Source organism: Hyaena hyaena, unplaced genomic scaffold (genome assembly GCF_003009895.1).
Source record: "Hyaena hyaena isolate Hyena2069 unplaced genomic scaffold, ASM300989v1 scaffold_66, whole genome shotgun sequence".
NCBI lineage: Eukaryota > Metazoa > Chordata > Mammalia > Carnivora > Hyaenidae > Hyaena > Hyaena hyaena.
This window is the reverse complement of record NW_024080696.1, coordinates 1,137,664-1,155,831: the sequence shown is the minus strand read 5'-3', so window position 1 is coordinate 1,155,831 and position 18,168 is coordinate 1,137,664.

Here is an 18,168-nt window from a genome sequence, read left to right as displayed (position 1 = left end):
TCAATCGCCAGTGATATGTATGTATCTTCAAATGTGATTCAGGAGTACTCATCAGAACATGTTCTTCTCAACCAAGCATTAAAGAAGCCTGAATGAAGATATCTCTATTTATGGATGAAGTTCTGTCACAGCTACAAATAGGAGTCCTTGTAGTCTTTGAATGAAAGATGATCTAACTTATTTTTTTCTCTTGTAATTCCTTCTTTTGACCAATAGCACTGAAGAAAAAAGAGGTGAATGGAAGAAAGAAACAAAAAGGCTTGATATAGAGGAAGGGAAGTTTATATGTAAGCTATTGTTAATTCAAGTTAACTTTAAGCTCCTTTTGAAATACTGCAGCTATTCTTTGGAGACAAATTCAAGCATCAGAGTTTTCTTGATTCTAATCTCTGCTTTCTTATCAATGCATAGCTGATGTCCATCAAATGGCATTATGCCTACAGAAATAAGCTCTAGGAAATTAATTCTGTTTTCAGCAGAGTGCCATTTATTTGTCATTTCAGTTATGGCTCTGCCTGCGTTATTCTGCACCATGACTGAGTTTTGTCCAATCACTTCTAATTATGAAACCTCCTTGGGTACTTCCTTCCTTTGATATAAGCTTTCCAGACCCAGGCTCTGAGCCTCATTTTTCTGAGCTCTGGCTTCAACACCAGGGACCCCTGAGGCCTGATGTTGCTTGGACACTGACTCCAATTATTTTCTGGGCAAATTGCTTGACCCTTCAGCTTTGATTCTCCCTTTCACAAACTGGGGATATAATCACTTCCACTCTTATCTCACAAGATTCCTGAGGGAAGCATTAAAGAGCTTTGAATATGAAAAGCACTATATACCTGTGAAGGAGTGTTATGTGCTCATCATTTTCCATCTAATTCCCAGATAATATTGGGTGCCATCTTCCCCAGGGAAGCTAGTTAAGATGCAACAATCCTTGGCCAGGCCTGTGGTTTCCTTTGTTGCTTCTGAGATGCCCTGCAGCAGACAGCAAGCGTCAACCCCTTCCCTCCTGCGTAATTTTTTTCTTGGCTGCTTGCAAGTGAGATCCTAGCAGAACTGCTGAGCCTCTGTGTTAAACTTTTCCCTTCACTTAATCTACTTGCAAAAACCTGGCTGCATACATTTGTCCCCATTACCACCCCAGAGGAGCACTGTGAAAATGCACTTCTCTTCATCTGGCCTGCTCAGGGAAAAGAAAAGCAAGTCATTTTCAGTGCTGTCTGAGTTCAGATGGAGAATGGATATTTCCAAGATTAAAGTAAACTAGTGTTATAATTACAGTACTTAAGACACCCTCAAACTGAACATCATTTTTACTCTTCCTGCTGTAGATAAGGACATCATCAGACTTGACAGGTCCTCTCCTAATGCAATTGGTCTAACCAATTCATGGCAAAGTGACAACGAAGCATTAAATGGGCCTGGGCCTTCTCCCCTCTATCTATTTCTCAGGGTGAGAAAGGCTGAGTATAAATGAGTGAGCGTTTACTTTTTTGCTAAGATTCTGAATCCTATTCCATATCATTTGACTTGGATCGTCTATAAGTAGCTCTTGTTCTTTTGTTCTTACCCTCATTCACTCTTCCAGTATTCTGACAGGCTTCTTATCATTTTCAGGAGAGAATGGTACTTCAGGGGTGTTTCTTTTACATTATGGGAGGCTGAGATCATGTGATGGACTCAGTAGACCCTTGGAGTAAGGAAGAACTTCAGTTTACAAAAAAGAAAGTTGAGGCCCAGAGTCATCCCATAATGTATTTTACGTCACACATCCAAACAGAGACAGATCTCTGACCAGACCCTAGATGCCGTGATTTCCATCCCAGGGTTCTGTCCATTACATGGCCAGTAATAAATCTTACACCTCAGTCTATACGGAGTACATTGCAGAGATTTTGTCTTTAGGGTTTTGAAGGCCAATGCTCCCCTTCCCCCTCTGCCTCTGTGCAAGTACAAATTGGGAGCATTTAAGCATTTCCTCTTTGGTTGTGGGTAGTCTTGGTGTCTCTCTAGGAAGACAGTAGAGGCTAGCCTGAAGTTTTTAAAGTAAAATGTGATGGTTTAGTCTGAGTTGTTCATGTTCCATTGCGATCCATATTTTTTCCTGTTCTGGAGGTGTCCGCAGGTAGAACAGGGCCATTATGCCAGTTATAAAACCATTCCTTCTGACCCTGGTCTGTCCCATAACTGGTAATTCCAGCTCTTTCAGATTCTTCCAAGTAGTTTAAGAAGCTCTCAGAGGTTGTTTCCCAGGAGCTCTGAGAACTAGTGTTTAGGTTTCATGGTTCTTAAGTCTCGGTGATTATCATAATCTACTGTGAGCTATCTAAATATCAGATTTTAATGCACAGCTCCCAAAAGATTTGAATTACCAGAGCCCATGAAAATGCATGTCATTAATGCCCCCCACATCAACTGATGATCAACACGACCTGTGAACCCCCATTTTATTTCCACAGACCATTCTTTCAATATTTATTTCCAATGCACTATATTCTAAACACTATTCTAGGCCGTGGAGATAAGCAATGAAAAAACAAACAAACAAAAGTTCTGAGGTTTTGCAGCTTCCATTCCATTAGGGGAAGAGGCAATAGACAAGTAAGCAAGTAAATGTGTATATAGCAAGTCAGCTGGTGACAGCTATGATGAAGAAAAGCAAGGTAAAGTAAGTATGGCATCAGGGCTGCTTTTGCATATGGGGTGCTCAAGGAAGGCTATTTCCATCATGTGACATTGAAGCAGAGATTGAGGAAAATGGGGGAAGAAATTTGTGTGGGTATTTTTCAGAAGGGTCTTTCAAATAAAGGTAACAGTGGGACCAACAATGCCTATTGAATTGGGAGTAAGCATGCCAACCTGAAAAGGACAGTGGGAGCAAGAAAGAGGAGGGAAGTGGGGCTTCAGGGGTTCGAGGTCCCCAGCATGCAGAACACAATGAATATTTAGACTTGGCCATCCTAATTACATGGGGAACCACTGTAAGGTTTTTATCTATGAAGAAACAGAGTATGACACATGTTTTAGATGTATTGCTCTGGCTGTTATATTGAGAGTCATATTTAAGATGGCAAAGTTAGAAGCCAGAGGACCAGTGAGGAAGCTAATATGTATGGTCCAGGTCAGACACAATGGAGCTTTGGGCCAAGTTGCAACAGTAGACATGGAGTGGATATAGGATATATTTTGAGGATAAAAACTCTGGGAATTTGCTGGAGGGCTGAATATGGGGTGTGACAAGAAAAGAAATCAAAGGGGACTAAGGTTTTGGGTGTGGACAACTTGAAGAACAAATTTGGCATTTGGAAAAGGAAAAAAGTATGGAAGGAGGGGGATTTAGAGGGAAAACTCAAAATCAAATTTTGGATATAGTAAGTTTGAAATACTTATTAGATATCCAGATGGAGCCCACCAGCAGCTATTTCGATGTACAAATCAGGAGATCTAGGGAGAAATCTAGGCTGGATGTACAAATGTGATAATTATTCGGGTTTGGCATGACTCTGGTCATGAACCAAGTGTTACCACTTGTAGAATAAGTATGGGTAGAGAAGAGAAGAGTTCTTGGAGACTAAAACCCTTCTTGCACATTACTGTTTAGAGGTCAGAAAGCAGAAGACAGCTGGAAAAGACTGAGAAGGTGTGGCCAGAGGGGTTCCACCATTTTCTCTCTCTTCATCCCTATCTCACTGAACAATATGTCCTATCACTGCTGATCCCCAAATGATAACTCATTGCCAAAATATTAAAGGCATCACTGTTGCTACTGCAGGAATGACTGGGGCACTTCAAGGCTGATGTTGCTGCCACTGTTCTTGCCAATTCTGTGCTGGCACCAAATTATGGGAGATTCGGCTCTTTGATGCCCAATGGGCATTAGAGAAACCTCTTTTGGTTTTAATGTTGCTTACTGGAGATTCCTTAAGAAATGATTTGAGCAGGTATCTGGAAGCCATTCAGCGTAAATGGACATTGTAGCTCATTGTCCTTGAACTGAATGCATATATTTCAAATACATTTCAGTTCTGAATCCTATAGTAAACACAGCTTAGATTCAGAACTGCAGAAATACCAGCCAAATTTTAAAGCAATTTTTTTAACACTGGGAGGCAGCTCTTGCAATCATGGAAAAATCGGAGTTATAGCACTATAGAAGTTTGGTTTCAGATTCCATCCTAGCAAGAAATAGAAAGCTCACAGAGGGAGACAGTACAGTGTTCATACCCTTTCCAGTTACTCTCTACAAGTGTAAGGGAAGCCTCTGTTATGTACCTTTTGAGGTGTTGAGAAAAGGAAACAATTTAGTTCTACAAAAGCCTATTGCATTTTTGTAACTGATTATTGAAATCCATCCTATGGTCATGTTCAGTGCACACACATATAATTTGTTAAAGGACTCCTAATTCTCCTCATTCTGGATGTCATAACTTTGATCTTAATAGTCTAGTAGGATACCTCCAAGTGTGGAATCTTCAGCTAACAAAACCTGGAAAGGTTCTTTATTTGAGACCTCCCTAAAGAGGACTACAATATGACTAATGCCTCATTCCATGACATTAAGGGCTCTGAGAGACCCTGCAAGGTTTGTTTCTGGCTTTGGCATCCTTATTATTAATCTCTGATAAGTCTAAAGCTTTTCTTGTCAACCCCAGGAGGGATATAATGTTGCAATTCTGTATACTTAACTTGAATACTCTTAACTTGAATATTCTTTGAAGTTTCTCCATTAGCTATGTTCTGTCAGAAGAATCAGATATCTTTTGGTTCTCTAGAAACTTTGAGGAAAAATAGAGTTTTACAGTCATTTTGATTAGAAAAATCTTTTCTAACTTGTAACAAGAATTAAACATGGATTTTCAGACTATTTCAGAGGCCGGAGCATTAAACATCTCTGAGGCAATAGTAGCTCTTGCTATTTCTGTTTAATCCTTCCATTTCTAATATTACAATGGCTCACATTATGACCATTGCTAGCCAGCAATGGCAGATTGGTTGAGAGAAACTGACAATATAGCTTATTCAAATAGCATGCTCATGTTCTGCATTGGAATGGACAAATATTCATTTTCCACTTCCCCTTAGTAGTTCTTATCTTGATGAATAATAACACAATAGTCCATCTAGTAATTGTAGCCAGGCTTTGTGCCTCTATCCTGACTTCATTTTCTACATCATACTAGGTTCAAACAGTCCTAATAACTCTTAAAATCACTCTCTCCTATCTGTAGCCGAAAGTGCTCGATTTCAGGCTTTTATAATTTCCTATCTGAACAACTGCAACGGCTTTGTATTGGTTCTAGCCTACTTCCAGTTGCACCTTGTGAAATCCATGCTACGTGTTTCTATAAGAGAGCTGTAAGTAAGTAAGTAAATAAAGAAATAAAGAAATAAAATATACCTGGCATATCCTTCACCTTTTCAAAATTTTCTTAGGTTTTCTCAAAATATAATAGTATATCTCTAAATGTGAGCTTTTGGCCTCCTACACCAGAATCATTGTTAATAGTGTACATTCTACAATGTGGAATTTGCTTTTACAAGATTCCAGGTGATTCATATGCACTCAAAACATTTAAGAATTACTGATCTAAATGACGATGTCCTCAATGTTTGTAAAATCACATAAAACCTTGCTTGTGTGTGCAGCACTGCCTTGTGCCACACAATTATACCTGTGTTACCTTGCACTCATATTGAAAAATATGTAGGTCTGGAAACATGGTCATTGGTTAGGAAAAGTTTTCATTTTGGTCCATTGAAGGACTGGCATTTCTGCATCATTCAAAGTTCTTAGTAGCTTACCAGTTTCAGCTGGTTAGAAAAAGTTACTTATTCAAATGTACTACTAAAAATTTTAAATTATATTCAAGGTTTGCATCATATTTCTTTCCAATAGCACTGCTCTAGTATATACTAAAGTTGAACATAGGCATATCTTATGCCCAGCAGTCACTCCTTGATATATATGCAATAGAGCTGACATATCCTCAACCAAAGAGATATTCTAAAATGTCCACAGATGCACAGTACTAAATAGTAAAGAACTAGGATTGTGATTTCTTGGGATCTCTATCTTCTACAACAGTCAAAGACAACCTATAAATCTTTGTTGAATGAATGACTGAATAGCTGTTACCAGCCTACCTGTGTGATTGACGGGGAGTGGAGAGAGGGGAGACAGAGGTGGGCCTTAAAAGCTGGGAGAGGACATACCAGTACCTCCTCCAGAGGTAGGTAACAAATGCTTACTGAAAGCATAAATGGACCTTCTTTCTATGGCAGACAATGCATTAAACAGACCCTGTACCAAAAATGTCCCTTTCTTTTTTCCTGAATTATTTTTTACTAAAAACAACATTCTTATACATATGTATAAGAATATACATATATATACTTATATATACATATATATATATATATGTTCAAATATATATATATTTGACCCACTTCTTGAGTGTCTCCTCATGGTAAATTCCTAAGGCTAGAATAAAAGAGAATGTACAGTCTACATTTTGGTACCTCTTTGCAATCAGAGGTGTGCCTTTAAGCTCGCAGGAGCTTCTGTAAAGCACATGAGGACCAGCACTGCCCCTCTGGGGAGTCTCAAGTCCCTTGGCAGTGTGCTGCATAGCAGCTCAGCACTACACCAGCCCCAGCCACCTTTCTAACACTATATCCTGTGTCTTAAGGGTGAGAAGAGCAGCCAGAAAATGCACTGTTTGTGTCTGAGAAAGCCCCAAGTTTCTGAACTGCTGATAAAATAATAATACCTATTTATGAAGAGACTTTGCAAAATCTGGGTATAAGGATAAAGATTACATATGATACCTTATTACAAAGTTGTATTACACCTTCTCAGACTGAGATGAAAGAATGAGACTGGCCAGAGCAGTGTTCTCCCAGAGCTAGATAGTCCCATAGCTGAGTCTCCCCCTGACTGACCTCCCTTTTGCAGCCCAAGAGACAAACCAAGCCTGGATTCTTAGACATTTGCTTCTCAGTAGGAGCTCCTTTTAGACTATGGAGGAAAATTATTGGCGTATCTGGGTACCTTCTTTCTTCTGGGAAACTCCTTCAAACCTTATGATCCTAGTTGGAACTGTCATTCTCCTGAATACAGGGACTCATAGTGGGTGACTCATAGTGGTGATGAAGTCAGTAATGGACTTGAGACCCAAGCTGGGCCAAGTACAATCCTCCTTGAAATATCCCTCTCAGAGAACAATAGACTGGAGGAATAGGATAAAGATGGATGCAGAATAATGCTGAAACAAGTTATGGGGAGATAGCAAGAGACAGAGAGAGAGAGGGGGAGGGAGAGAGAGAGAGAGAGAGAGAGAGAGAAGAGAAATTGATTCCTGATAGTTTTGAGCCTTGGGTCCCAAGAACTCTTGATTCCACCTCCTCATGTTCTTTCTACAAAATGGCATGCAGTGATGACATCAGCAAGTCGTGTAATCTCTTAAAGCCTCAGTGGCTTATGAGCTCCAATATGAACCGGCCCTCCCTATATCCTCGGTCTACCTCATTTTGTGCAATTTGCCTTCTTACTCGCTACTGCAGTATTCACCTTCTTTCAGCTCCCCAACACCACCAACTCACGTCCACCGTAGGGGCTTTGCATCAACCATTCTCATTGCTTCTTTCTCCATTGCCATATGAACCTTGCATGGATGGATTTTCTTCCTTCCTTCCTTCCCTCCTTCCTTCCTCCCTCCCTCCCTCCATCCATCCATCCCTCTTTCTTTATCTCTTGTCAGAATTAGAATGACTTCCATAAACACCAAACAATTTAAAATAGTGACTGCATCATTATGTATCATATCACCTTTTAAACTGATTGCATACTGGATAACAAAATAGCTTATATAGTTTATATTTATTGGTTTATATTTATTGGTTAGTTTGTCTGTGTTCTTATTTTCCCACTTGACCGTGAGGTCCATGAATATAGTTCCTGGCACAGGATAAAAACTCAGTGGATACCCTTTGAATGAAAAAGCAGTAATAATAATAGAACCACTCAATATTTACTTTGACTTATTACTTACCAGACACTGTTCTAGGCATCACATGGATTAATAAATTAAATTTTTGCAATGGTCCTATATGAGATTAATACTTTTATTATACCCCTTTTGCAGAGGATGAAACTACAATACAGAGATGTTGAAACCCTCACAGGACAATGCTTTGAGCAAAATAAGCAATTTTAAATATTTTTAATATTTCATGTGTTGATCAATAGAGAGGAAGATATGTGAATAAACAGGAGGAAGAAAAGTGAAGGAGACCCAGGGCATTCATAAAACAAGGATGAATACTAATAGGGATATAAAGGGGAGAAAAGTTGGAAACTGAAAATTAGTTTTCTAGGGCTGCCATCAAAAAATACCACAGACTGGGTAGTTTAAACAACAGACATTTATCTTCTTACAGTTCTGGAGGCTGAAGTCTGAGGTCAGGGCACTGGTATGTCTGGTGTCTTCTGATGCCTCTCTCTTTGGCTTGTAGATGGCCACTTTCTAGCTGTGTCTTCTCCTGGGCATCCCTCAGGCTGTATGGTCTGTGTATTAATCTCCTTTTTGTTTAGAACACCCATCACATTGGATTGTGCCATGCATATAACCTCATTTTACTTTATCTACTTCTTTTAAGGTCCTATCTCTAAATGTAGTCATGTTCTGAGTTACCAGGGTATAGGGCTTCAACATACCAATATTGAGGGAATACAATTCAGTCTGGAATAGAGAAAAAAGAGGAAATAGGTAAAATATAAAAATGAGTAAAGGTAAATAGAATTAAGGAGGGAAGAAGGCTGGGGTATAGAGCTTAAGGTCTGAAAAAAATTCCTTCATAGTTAGAATATATTCTATAGGAAACAAAAGTGAAGAAAAGGAAGTCAACAAAGAATAAAATACAGCGATGTGTTCAATAACTGAGATAAAAGAAGTTGAATAGTTTCATAAAGGTGAAACAGAACACATAAAAAATATAAACACAGAAGCAATAACGCAGATGAGGGATAATGATGTAAAAACAGATTAAAAGAAGGAAAGGAATGAAAAAAAAAAGACATTCAGTTCTACAACACACTAGGTTTATGTTAGATTTCATCTCTGTTTTGTCTTGTCAGGTGACCTATCACTTTGTAAGGTTGAATAGTGCAGGATATGATTTCTATGACAAAAGGCTTCACTAATTTGAAATATTCTAAGAAGGCAATGCTGATATTGGAAATACCATGGGATAGAGTAAGGAATACTTTCCTATATGACGGTACTGATCTGTGTCATAAGAGAAAGTATATCAGCGGCATTTTATGAAGCTTTGGGGGGCTTTAAAAAGCAAAGAAATTGAGATGGAGTTAGTGGGAATCCGACAGCAGGTTTAACAGGAGATACTGTTCTGCCACCACTCTCACCCAGGGAGTTCAATTTCAACAGTGCTAATCTTTCCGTAGTGGTGTAAGTTTAAATTTTGTGCCCCTAAGGAAAAATTTCCAAAGTAATTCCCATTGAACTTGCCTCCCAGAAATCCTTATTTCGTGCACTATTCAGATACCACACAGGTCTCTTCAGCAGCCACTGAAACCCTCTCTCCAATCGTTGACGCCCTTTTGACCTTCCAGATGTCGAATTCTCTGTTCCAGCAGAGTTAAATAAAGTATCTATTGTCTTATAAAACTTCTGGCATGAAATTTTAAGACCCAATTATTGTTTTTACATTCTTATTTTAAAGTAATTTTGCCCACTTCATTTTCTGGCTTCTGGTATTGCAAATGAATATAATGCTTTCAAATATAACTTTAGGTTTCCTTTATATTAGCTATGTTGAAACACATCAATGTAACCATTTTTTATTTTATGTTTCCTCCCATAATTATAAGTATCTTTTTTTTCTGTCTTGGCATATAAAAATAGTACAACAAATAACAGTCTGTGAATAAAAGAATAATAACTTACCATATAATTTTTTTCACTTATTTAAAGGTGAGGCTAGATTTATTCTAGTTCCCAGTTAGCCTGGAATTTGGAAGTCATGAATTTATTGTATATACCAGTGTTTCTTTAATTTACATCCTGAATCAGGATCAGTTGGGGTGCTGTGAAAATGGCGATTTCGGGGATGCACTCCTTATCTATTCAACCAAGATCTCAGAGGTGAGAACCTACAATAAAATAATCTTTCCCAGGTGACTCTAATGCTTATTAAATTTTGAGAACTACTGGCATATACTTCAAATGCGAGAACTAAAATTCAGTCCCAATAAACCATCCTACTCAGGTATCAAACACTTTATTGTAATTTGTTATACATTTGAAGTTCATATATATAAAAAATATCTTTGTCTCCTTAAAATTTCTTTGAAATGATTTGCAACTTCACATTCATCTGCTTTTCTCATGAACATTTGGAAAACTTTTTTTCTTTTTTCTTTACAGACTTTACTATAACTAGGTAATATCAATTTAATGAACCTAAAGTAGGTTATACATACAAGCAAAATCAAAACAAACAGTTTGTGTCTGACTATAGACTTGACTGAAACAGAGACTGGTTTACACGGTGAAACTTGGTGTATTAATTATGACTCAGGTCTTTTGAATCAAGACAAATTTGCTCTGTTGCATAGTCTCCAAAAGTCCATTTAAATCCTTTCTTTCTTCAAAATGTGGCAATGTTGGGAAAATATAATTAAAAACAATATCTTCCTTCAGCCTTGAAATTGTCTTTACAAAACCAGTAGACAGAAATTACAAAACAATTTCATTTTTAAAATTATTTTTAATTATTATTTATGATTGTATTTTAAATTCCTTCTCATTAGTGAATAACCATCAAATCAGAATGTTATGCAAATCCCAGGCACTCATGAAGAGATTGCAAGGACAGAATGAATCTCACCCTCTTATACAGCCCAGCAGATACAACTGACTCTATATGTGTTTTCAAGATAAACAGTTAAGGATTCTCAGATAAGACGACTTGACAGTACCTTTTCTTGGTCACACATAGTTCATCCTAATTTTATTGGGTAACTGGAATGAAGATCCGTATGAGCTAATTGGCTTTACCCAAAGGAAAAAAACAAACTTCTCATGTTTTTATGTCAGGAGATAGTTTTCAGAACTTGAGCCAGGTGCCCACTGAAGTTAGGCTCTGACTAATGCACTCAACGAAGAGTGCCATATCCTTGATGTTTACATTTCAAAGAGATGCTTCCTCCTCTAGAGGAAGGCATTCTCTGTCTTAAAGATGACAAAAGGCCTATCTAGTTTTCAAAAAGAATTTTAAGGAGAGAAGAAAATACAATTTTAAGTTTTCTAAAGCAAGTGCTCTACGAAAAAGGGAGGAACAAGCAATCTCTTTATCCATTTTTTATTAAATTTAAAAAAAATGTTTATTATGTTTGAGAGACAGGGAGAGAGAGAGAGAGAGAAAGAGAGCACTAGCTGGGAAGGGGCAGAGAGAGGGGGAGACACAGAATCTGAAGGAGGCTCCAGGTTCTGAGTTGTCAGCCCAGAACCTGATGCAGGGCTTGAACTGATAGATTTGAGATCGTGACCTGAGCTGAAGTCAGATGCTCAACTGACTGAGCCACCCAGGCACCCCTCTATGCTCATTTTTTAACAGAGAGATGATTTATTTTTAATTTGTATTTGTCCTTGCAATAACTATTGCCCCTAAGTGTGAATTCTTAATTAAGAATGATGAAATGGACTCATCATCAGATAAAGGCTTTTTGAACTGCTTTTGCACATGTATCATTAAATTTGCTGTTTCCAAGGTTTTCCCTGATTTCCCTAAGACCAATGGTCTATATTTGTAGAACAAGTGGGTCCTATCAGCAGTCAACACTTTGTTGTAATAAACCTGGCACTCAAGGGAACAATTAAATCTATAAACTTGCTTCCTTGTTCTATCATGTCATAGAAATAGTAATACATATTATGCATATATACAATAATACATATTATTGATGTTCAGTTATATGGAGAAATACATTACTGATGGTCCATTAGTTCTTGACCCTTAGTCACTGGTTTTGAACTCTAAGCTGGACCAAGGGACTTCTATTTTAAGAATGTATGTTCAGTACTTCGATGGGCATAAATATTTGGCAGAGATGATTCTGTTCAGAAAGGGCCACTCACAACTTTGGCATTTTACTTGGAAGGGTGCACATTTACTGGGGTATTCTGGACCATCTTTCATGATGATGCTTGAATCCTTTGCCTTCTTAGGAAGCAAGAGTTACTTGTACAAGTATCATTTCCACTGCATTCCTTTGGCTTTCTGCATAAATGTGCATCACATCATTTTCTCACTCCACTTCAATTTCTATTGCTTTGAAAAATGAGACTATGAACTGATTGGGGCCAGAGGGGAATGCTTCCAACTTAGCAAGTGGCAGTGGGATAAGAAGGGGCCCCATTTGACTCAAGATGTTTACTCTTAAAGGGTTGGTTCCCAAGGAGTTGGAGAGATGGTTCTTGGGCTTCAGTCAAGGAAAAGAATAACACAGCTGCCCTCAGCAAGGGGGAATTCCAGCATAATGGATTGTCGATGGAAACAGTTTAAACCAATATAAATATAATAGCCACCCACTGAGAGGCAATTTACACAAACCAGGCCAGCCTTGCAGTGGTGTGTTGGGCCGAGTAATCTACCCAGGAGTATTTTATGAAGCCTGATACAGGGAAAATGGATGGGGAGAGAATGGAGAGTAGAGGGACAGGAGGCTACACATGGCACACTGAAACCACAAACCCTGCTTCAGGGACACTTCTACTTTTGTACAGCAAAAGGAATGGCATCTGTCCTGGCTCCTTCTTTAAGAAGTACTTCATTTAATTCTGGTTGTGCCCCTAAATAGCTACGTGGCTCCAGATATGTTACTTCCTCACTCTGCTGCACAGAAAATAAGGGGTTAAATAAGAGAGTCAGTCAAGAAGAGTGACAAGACATGGACTCTGGAGCTTGGTTCTCTGGATGCCATTCCCAGTGTATCAGGATTCTTGCACAGAGGGATGGGACACCAAGGCCTTTCTTTCCAGGAAGCAGCTTTACTCATGCCAGCACAGGCCCAGAGGGCTAAGACCCAAAAGGCTGAGCCCCAAGCACAGCCGGGTATAGCCTTTTATGCAATTTCTACATTTTTTTTTGTCTCCCGTATATGGTAACACATAGAGTCTGATTGGACACAGTCCAAGTTACAGAATCCTGTCAGAACTACACATACATGTATAAGAGTTGATTGGGCCATCTTGTCTTCTTTTGTTCTGAGAAGGCCTCTACCACATTCCTTAGGGAGGGGCTCTACTTCTACCACACAAGCATTTCTCATAGGAGCTGTGTGACCCTGGGCAAGTTTCTTAACCTTTCTAAGCCTTACTTTGATCATCCATAAAAAAGAAATAATAGCATTTTCTCACCCGCTCTTTAGAAGCATTAAGGGAGATATCAATGTAAAACATTTTCATCATGCCAAGCCCATGATGAGTGCTCATTCACTGTTAACTCTCATCATCAGAGACTTCTAAGATCTCTTTCTACTCCTAACATCTATGATTTTTGTAATGTTTTGTCATTTGTAATTTATAGTCAAGTTTTAATATCTGCAGGACATTCTCTTTAGGAAGTCTATTGATAGTTATATTTTCTGGCTTTATATTTCTAGAAAAAAATATTTTATGGCCTTTGATTCTAAACCATTAAATATTGATTCAGAAAATCTCCCCTTTTCTCATTATAAATTCCATCTGATTTGCCCTGGATTTGTTTACACCTCTCCTTACATTTCCAAGGCTGCCTGAGCTGTAGTCCTGTTTTGCTGGAGAGTGATGGTGCAAGTTGCTAAATGGTAGGAAGTTCTGTGAGTGGATCTACATGAATTAGGTGCTTGAAAAGAAATATATCTCACGAAATTGAAGATTTACTCTACCTAAACTACTACTTAGTCAATTAACAACTAAAGAGAGATGAGTATAAAGTATTTTCCAACTGTCATCAGCATCACAGTGAATGGGGTGAAAAATAACAAGGTGGATGCTGGGAACTTGATCTGGTACATATAAGAGGAACACGTACATGATTTATTTTACTTCCCAGAATGAAATGAAACAGATACATTACTGTCTGTAGCTTAGGACATGCTGTAAAACTGAAAAGGATATACATTTTTAAAAATGATATAGATTCCCCATATATCCCGGTAGTTCATATTTTTGTTTTCAACAGTGAAAAAAAGGTTGATTTCATTTTATTTTCATTATAAAATAAGAAATTAAAAAATAGACTTTAAAAAATAAACTTTGTAAAACTTTGAAAACTTATTATTTTTAAAAAGATTTTTAAAATATTTGTTTATTTTTTAGAGAGAGAGAGAGAGCGAGGGAGGGAGGGGCAGAGAGAGGGAAACACAGAATCTGAAGCTGGTTCTAGACCCTGAGCTGTCAGCACAGATCCAGATTGGGGGAAGGGGGCTTGAAACCTAGAAACCTAGATTATGACCTGAGCTAAAGTCGGACACTTAACTGACTGAGCTACCCAGATGCCCCAAACCTTTTAAATTATTATGTTCATAATAAAATAATACTAATATGAAATCCCAACAACATATACCTCTAGTGCCCCTTAATACAGATTTTCATTTTTTGTAAACTAATGCTAGGTTATTCTTAGGGTAGTCTAATTTCTTTGAAAAAGGAATTTGGGGTGTGGTGTTAGCCTTTTAGAAACCAGAGCATAACTAACGCTATTTGTTTACCTGTGTTAATCAACCATTTTTGTGGAGTCTAATGAGCACCTCAGAACTCGGATCATCTTTTTGGAGAATGACTGGTTAATTTTTTTAATTAATTAATTAATTAATTAATTTTCAGTTTGGTTTCTTTTTTTTAATTAAAAAAATTTTTTTTACAAATAGTTTATTGTCCAGATAACATCCAGTGCTCATCCCCACAAGTGCCCTCCTCCATGCCCATCTCCTCCCTCTCCCCCACATCCATCAGTCCTCAGTTTGTTTCTCAGCATTCAAGAGTCTCTCATGGTTTGCCTCTCTCCCTTTCCCCCACTGTTTCTCCCCTTCTTCTCCCCCATGGTCCTCCGTTAAGTTCCTCCCAATCCTCCTATACGTGCAAACGTATGATATTCGTCCTTCTCTGCCTGACCTATTTTGCTCAGCATAACACCCTCAAGGTCCATCCATGTTGCTACACATGCCAGATTTCATTCTTTCTCATTGCCATGTAGTATTCCATGGTATAGATAAACCACATCTTCTTGATCCATTCATCCGTTGATGGACAACAAAGTGCAAAAGGTTTGTTGATGGGAAGAACTTGGATTGGGGCGTGAATGAATGGTAATATTTCTGAGGGGGCACTGATAGGTGGGGGCAATGAGAAATAATGTGATTAACTGCCCTGAGGTAGATGTGAGTCAGTCAGGAATGTCATATGATATGATTGAACCTGAGCCACCACTCCACCTCTTGTCTGGNTCTGTTGATGGACACTTAGGCTCTTTCCATGTTTTAGCTATTGTGGAGAGTGCTGCTATGAACATTGGGGTACATGTGCTCCTATGCATCAGCATTCCTATATCCCTTGGGTAAATTCCTAGCAATGCTATTGCTGGGCCATAGAGGAGAATGACTGGTTAATTTTAAATAAATTTCCACCATATCATATTCTTTATGTTTGCATGAAAGTCGCATGCAACTAGGAAGGAAATTATAATGTATGTTAAACACCACTTTCACCAACCTGAATTTTCAGTTAATGAGAATTTGTGACTAAATAACCTTCCTGATTCTGTGATTGGTAATAACTCTGTTATTCAGGAACAGCCCCTCATCCATCCATAAGAAATGCACCTGATATTCCTGGAGGTGAGAAGAAAACATTGAAGGTGCTCCAAGGCCAAGCACCGCTCATGGAGATATTTTATTTGAAAAGTATAAAACATACATATGCTATGCATGTGTATATCTGTGTTGTGTGTATTATTCAGGGATGTTTACAAAAAGTGTTTCTTTGTGACACTTGGTTAAGCAATTGGAAGCATCAGGAAGAGTTCGCTTTTTTCCTAAAAAGAATCTCAGAAGTCCTAAAAAGAATCTCTTTGTTTATAAGTCATAGTCTGATTTCCCACTGTGTTCATATCCAGATTTGTGGGAGAGGCTGGACCAGATTTTCATTTCAGCACCGTGATCAGAAGAAGGAGGATTCCTCTCTGAAAACATATATGTTTGTGTGTATGTTTGTGTGTAGGAGGTGGGGGTGAGTCACTTACCCTGAAAATTATAGCTTTTTGTCCTGTAAAGTCAATGAATTCGTGACTTTACACATGTTGTAATGTACATATTTTGTCCTGTAAAGTCAGTGAATTCCTTTCCATAAAGATTTTCTTTTCTTTAGAATTTACAATCTAAAAACAAAAAAAGCAATCCTTTATTATGTTTAGTTCAAGCAAATTCTGTGAAAATGCTTACAGGACACATTTGAACAGAAAAGTACTTTCAAGTGACCCAGTTGAGATAATCACAACCTTTCTAAACATTTGTAATATTTCAGGGACCTGATCAGTTAAAATAATTGGTTTCAAAAAAAATTTCTGACCAAGCAGCCAAATTATTGATTAGAATAATACTGTCACAAAGAGAATATGAGCAGATTCATTTGTAGTTTTAGCATCTATTTTTTTTTTCAAAAATTTTTAATGTTTTTTTTTATTTATTTCTAGGATAGAGAGAGAGACAGTGTGAGCAGGGGAGGGTCAGAGAGAGAGTGTGTTTCATATTCTGAAACAGGCTCCAGGCTCTGAGCTGGCAGCCAGCACAGAGCCCGACGCGGGGCTCGAACCCACGAACCGCGAGATCATGACCTAAGCGAAAGTCGGATGCTCAACCGACTAAGCCACCCAGGTGCCCCTGTAGTTTTAGCATCTAGAAGATAAATTTCAGTGTAATTTTTCACATTTTCTGGTTTCCACTGTATCCACCAAACTCCATGCTCTTGTACTCACTAAAATTTGTATTTGTTTAGGTTAACAATCTGTAAAGCAGTACTGGTCCTGTATCAATACATTATGGAGATCTAGGTTGAGACACTATTCATACACTGTTACTCAGAACCCTCTTGTAGACATTGGGAGACATCATTTTAAAGCCACAGTGATCTGGGTAACAGAAATAAAGAGGTTAAAAGTGGTCTAGATGTGACATGACTACACTATTTACCATCATCTTGGTAACTGACAAGTGATTGACAGCAACACTTGACAATGACATGATTTCCCTAATGTGTTGATAAGAGATGAAAGGGGTAATTTTCAATAAAAAAAGACTTTCTGGGTTTCCAAAACCTGCATTCTAGAACTAATCAGAAGTTCCTGTTGCTGCAATTTGTACTGAGAGAAAATTTACAAAATACTGAGGTGAGAAATTTTGAAGTCTTAGGAGATGTTTTAAATAATTGTATCTCCATTTTTTTCCCATTCTGCATCCTTTATTATTTAGTCTTTAAAAATAATTTCTAATTCTGGGGCATCTGGGTGGCTCAGTCTGTTAAGTGTCCGGCATCAGCTTAGGTCATGATCTCGTGGTCTGTGAGTCTGAGCCCCACGTTGTGTTCTGTGCTGACAGCCCAGAGCCTGAAGCCTGCTTCAGATTCTGTGTCTCCCTCTCTTTGACCCTCCCCTGCTCACACCTCTGTCTCTCTCTCTCTTCCTTTCAAAAGTAAATAAACATTTAAAAATTTTTAAGTAAAAAAATAATAATTTTAGTCCTAAAAAAATAATGCAAATAAAAATGCAAGATGATCAGAAATTCTCCAGAAGGAGCGAGAAAATCAAATAGATGTCAAGAGGCCCTTCGTATAAGTGAATTACTATAGTTAAACCCTCAAAATGACTATAAGTTTTCTAGCAGGAAAGGTAAGAAGATAAACACATTGGTTTACACATTTTTTTTTTTCTTGTCTGACAGAAGAAAATAAACATTTGTCTGTGGAAACGAACTTTTTTTCCTGGGACTAAATTTTAGGAGAAATTTATCATGTTGTTCCTTGTATAAGAGGTGCTGAATAACATAATAGACAATGTCTGCAAGAAACAAAAGTACTGTTCAAATGGACAGTTCTGGTATTGATTCACTTTACA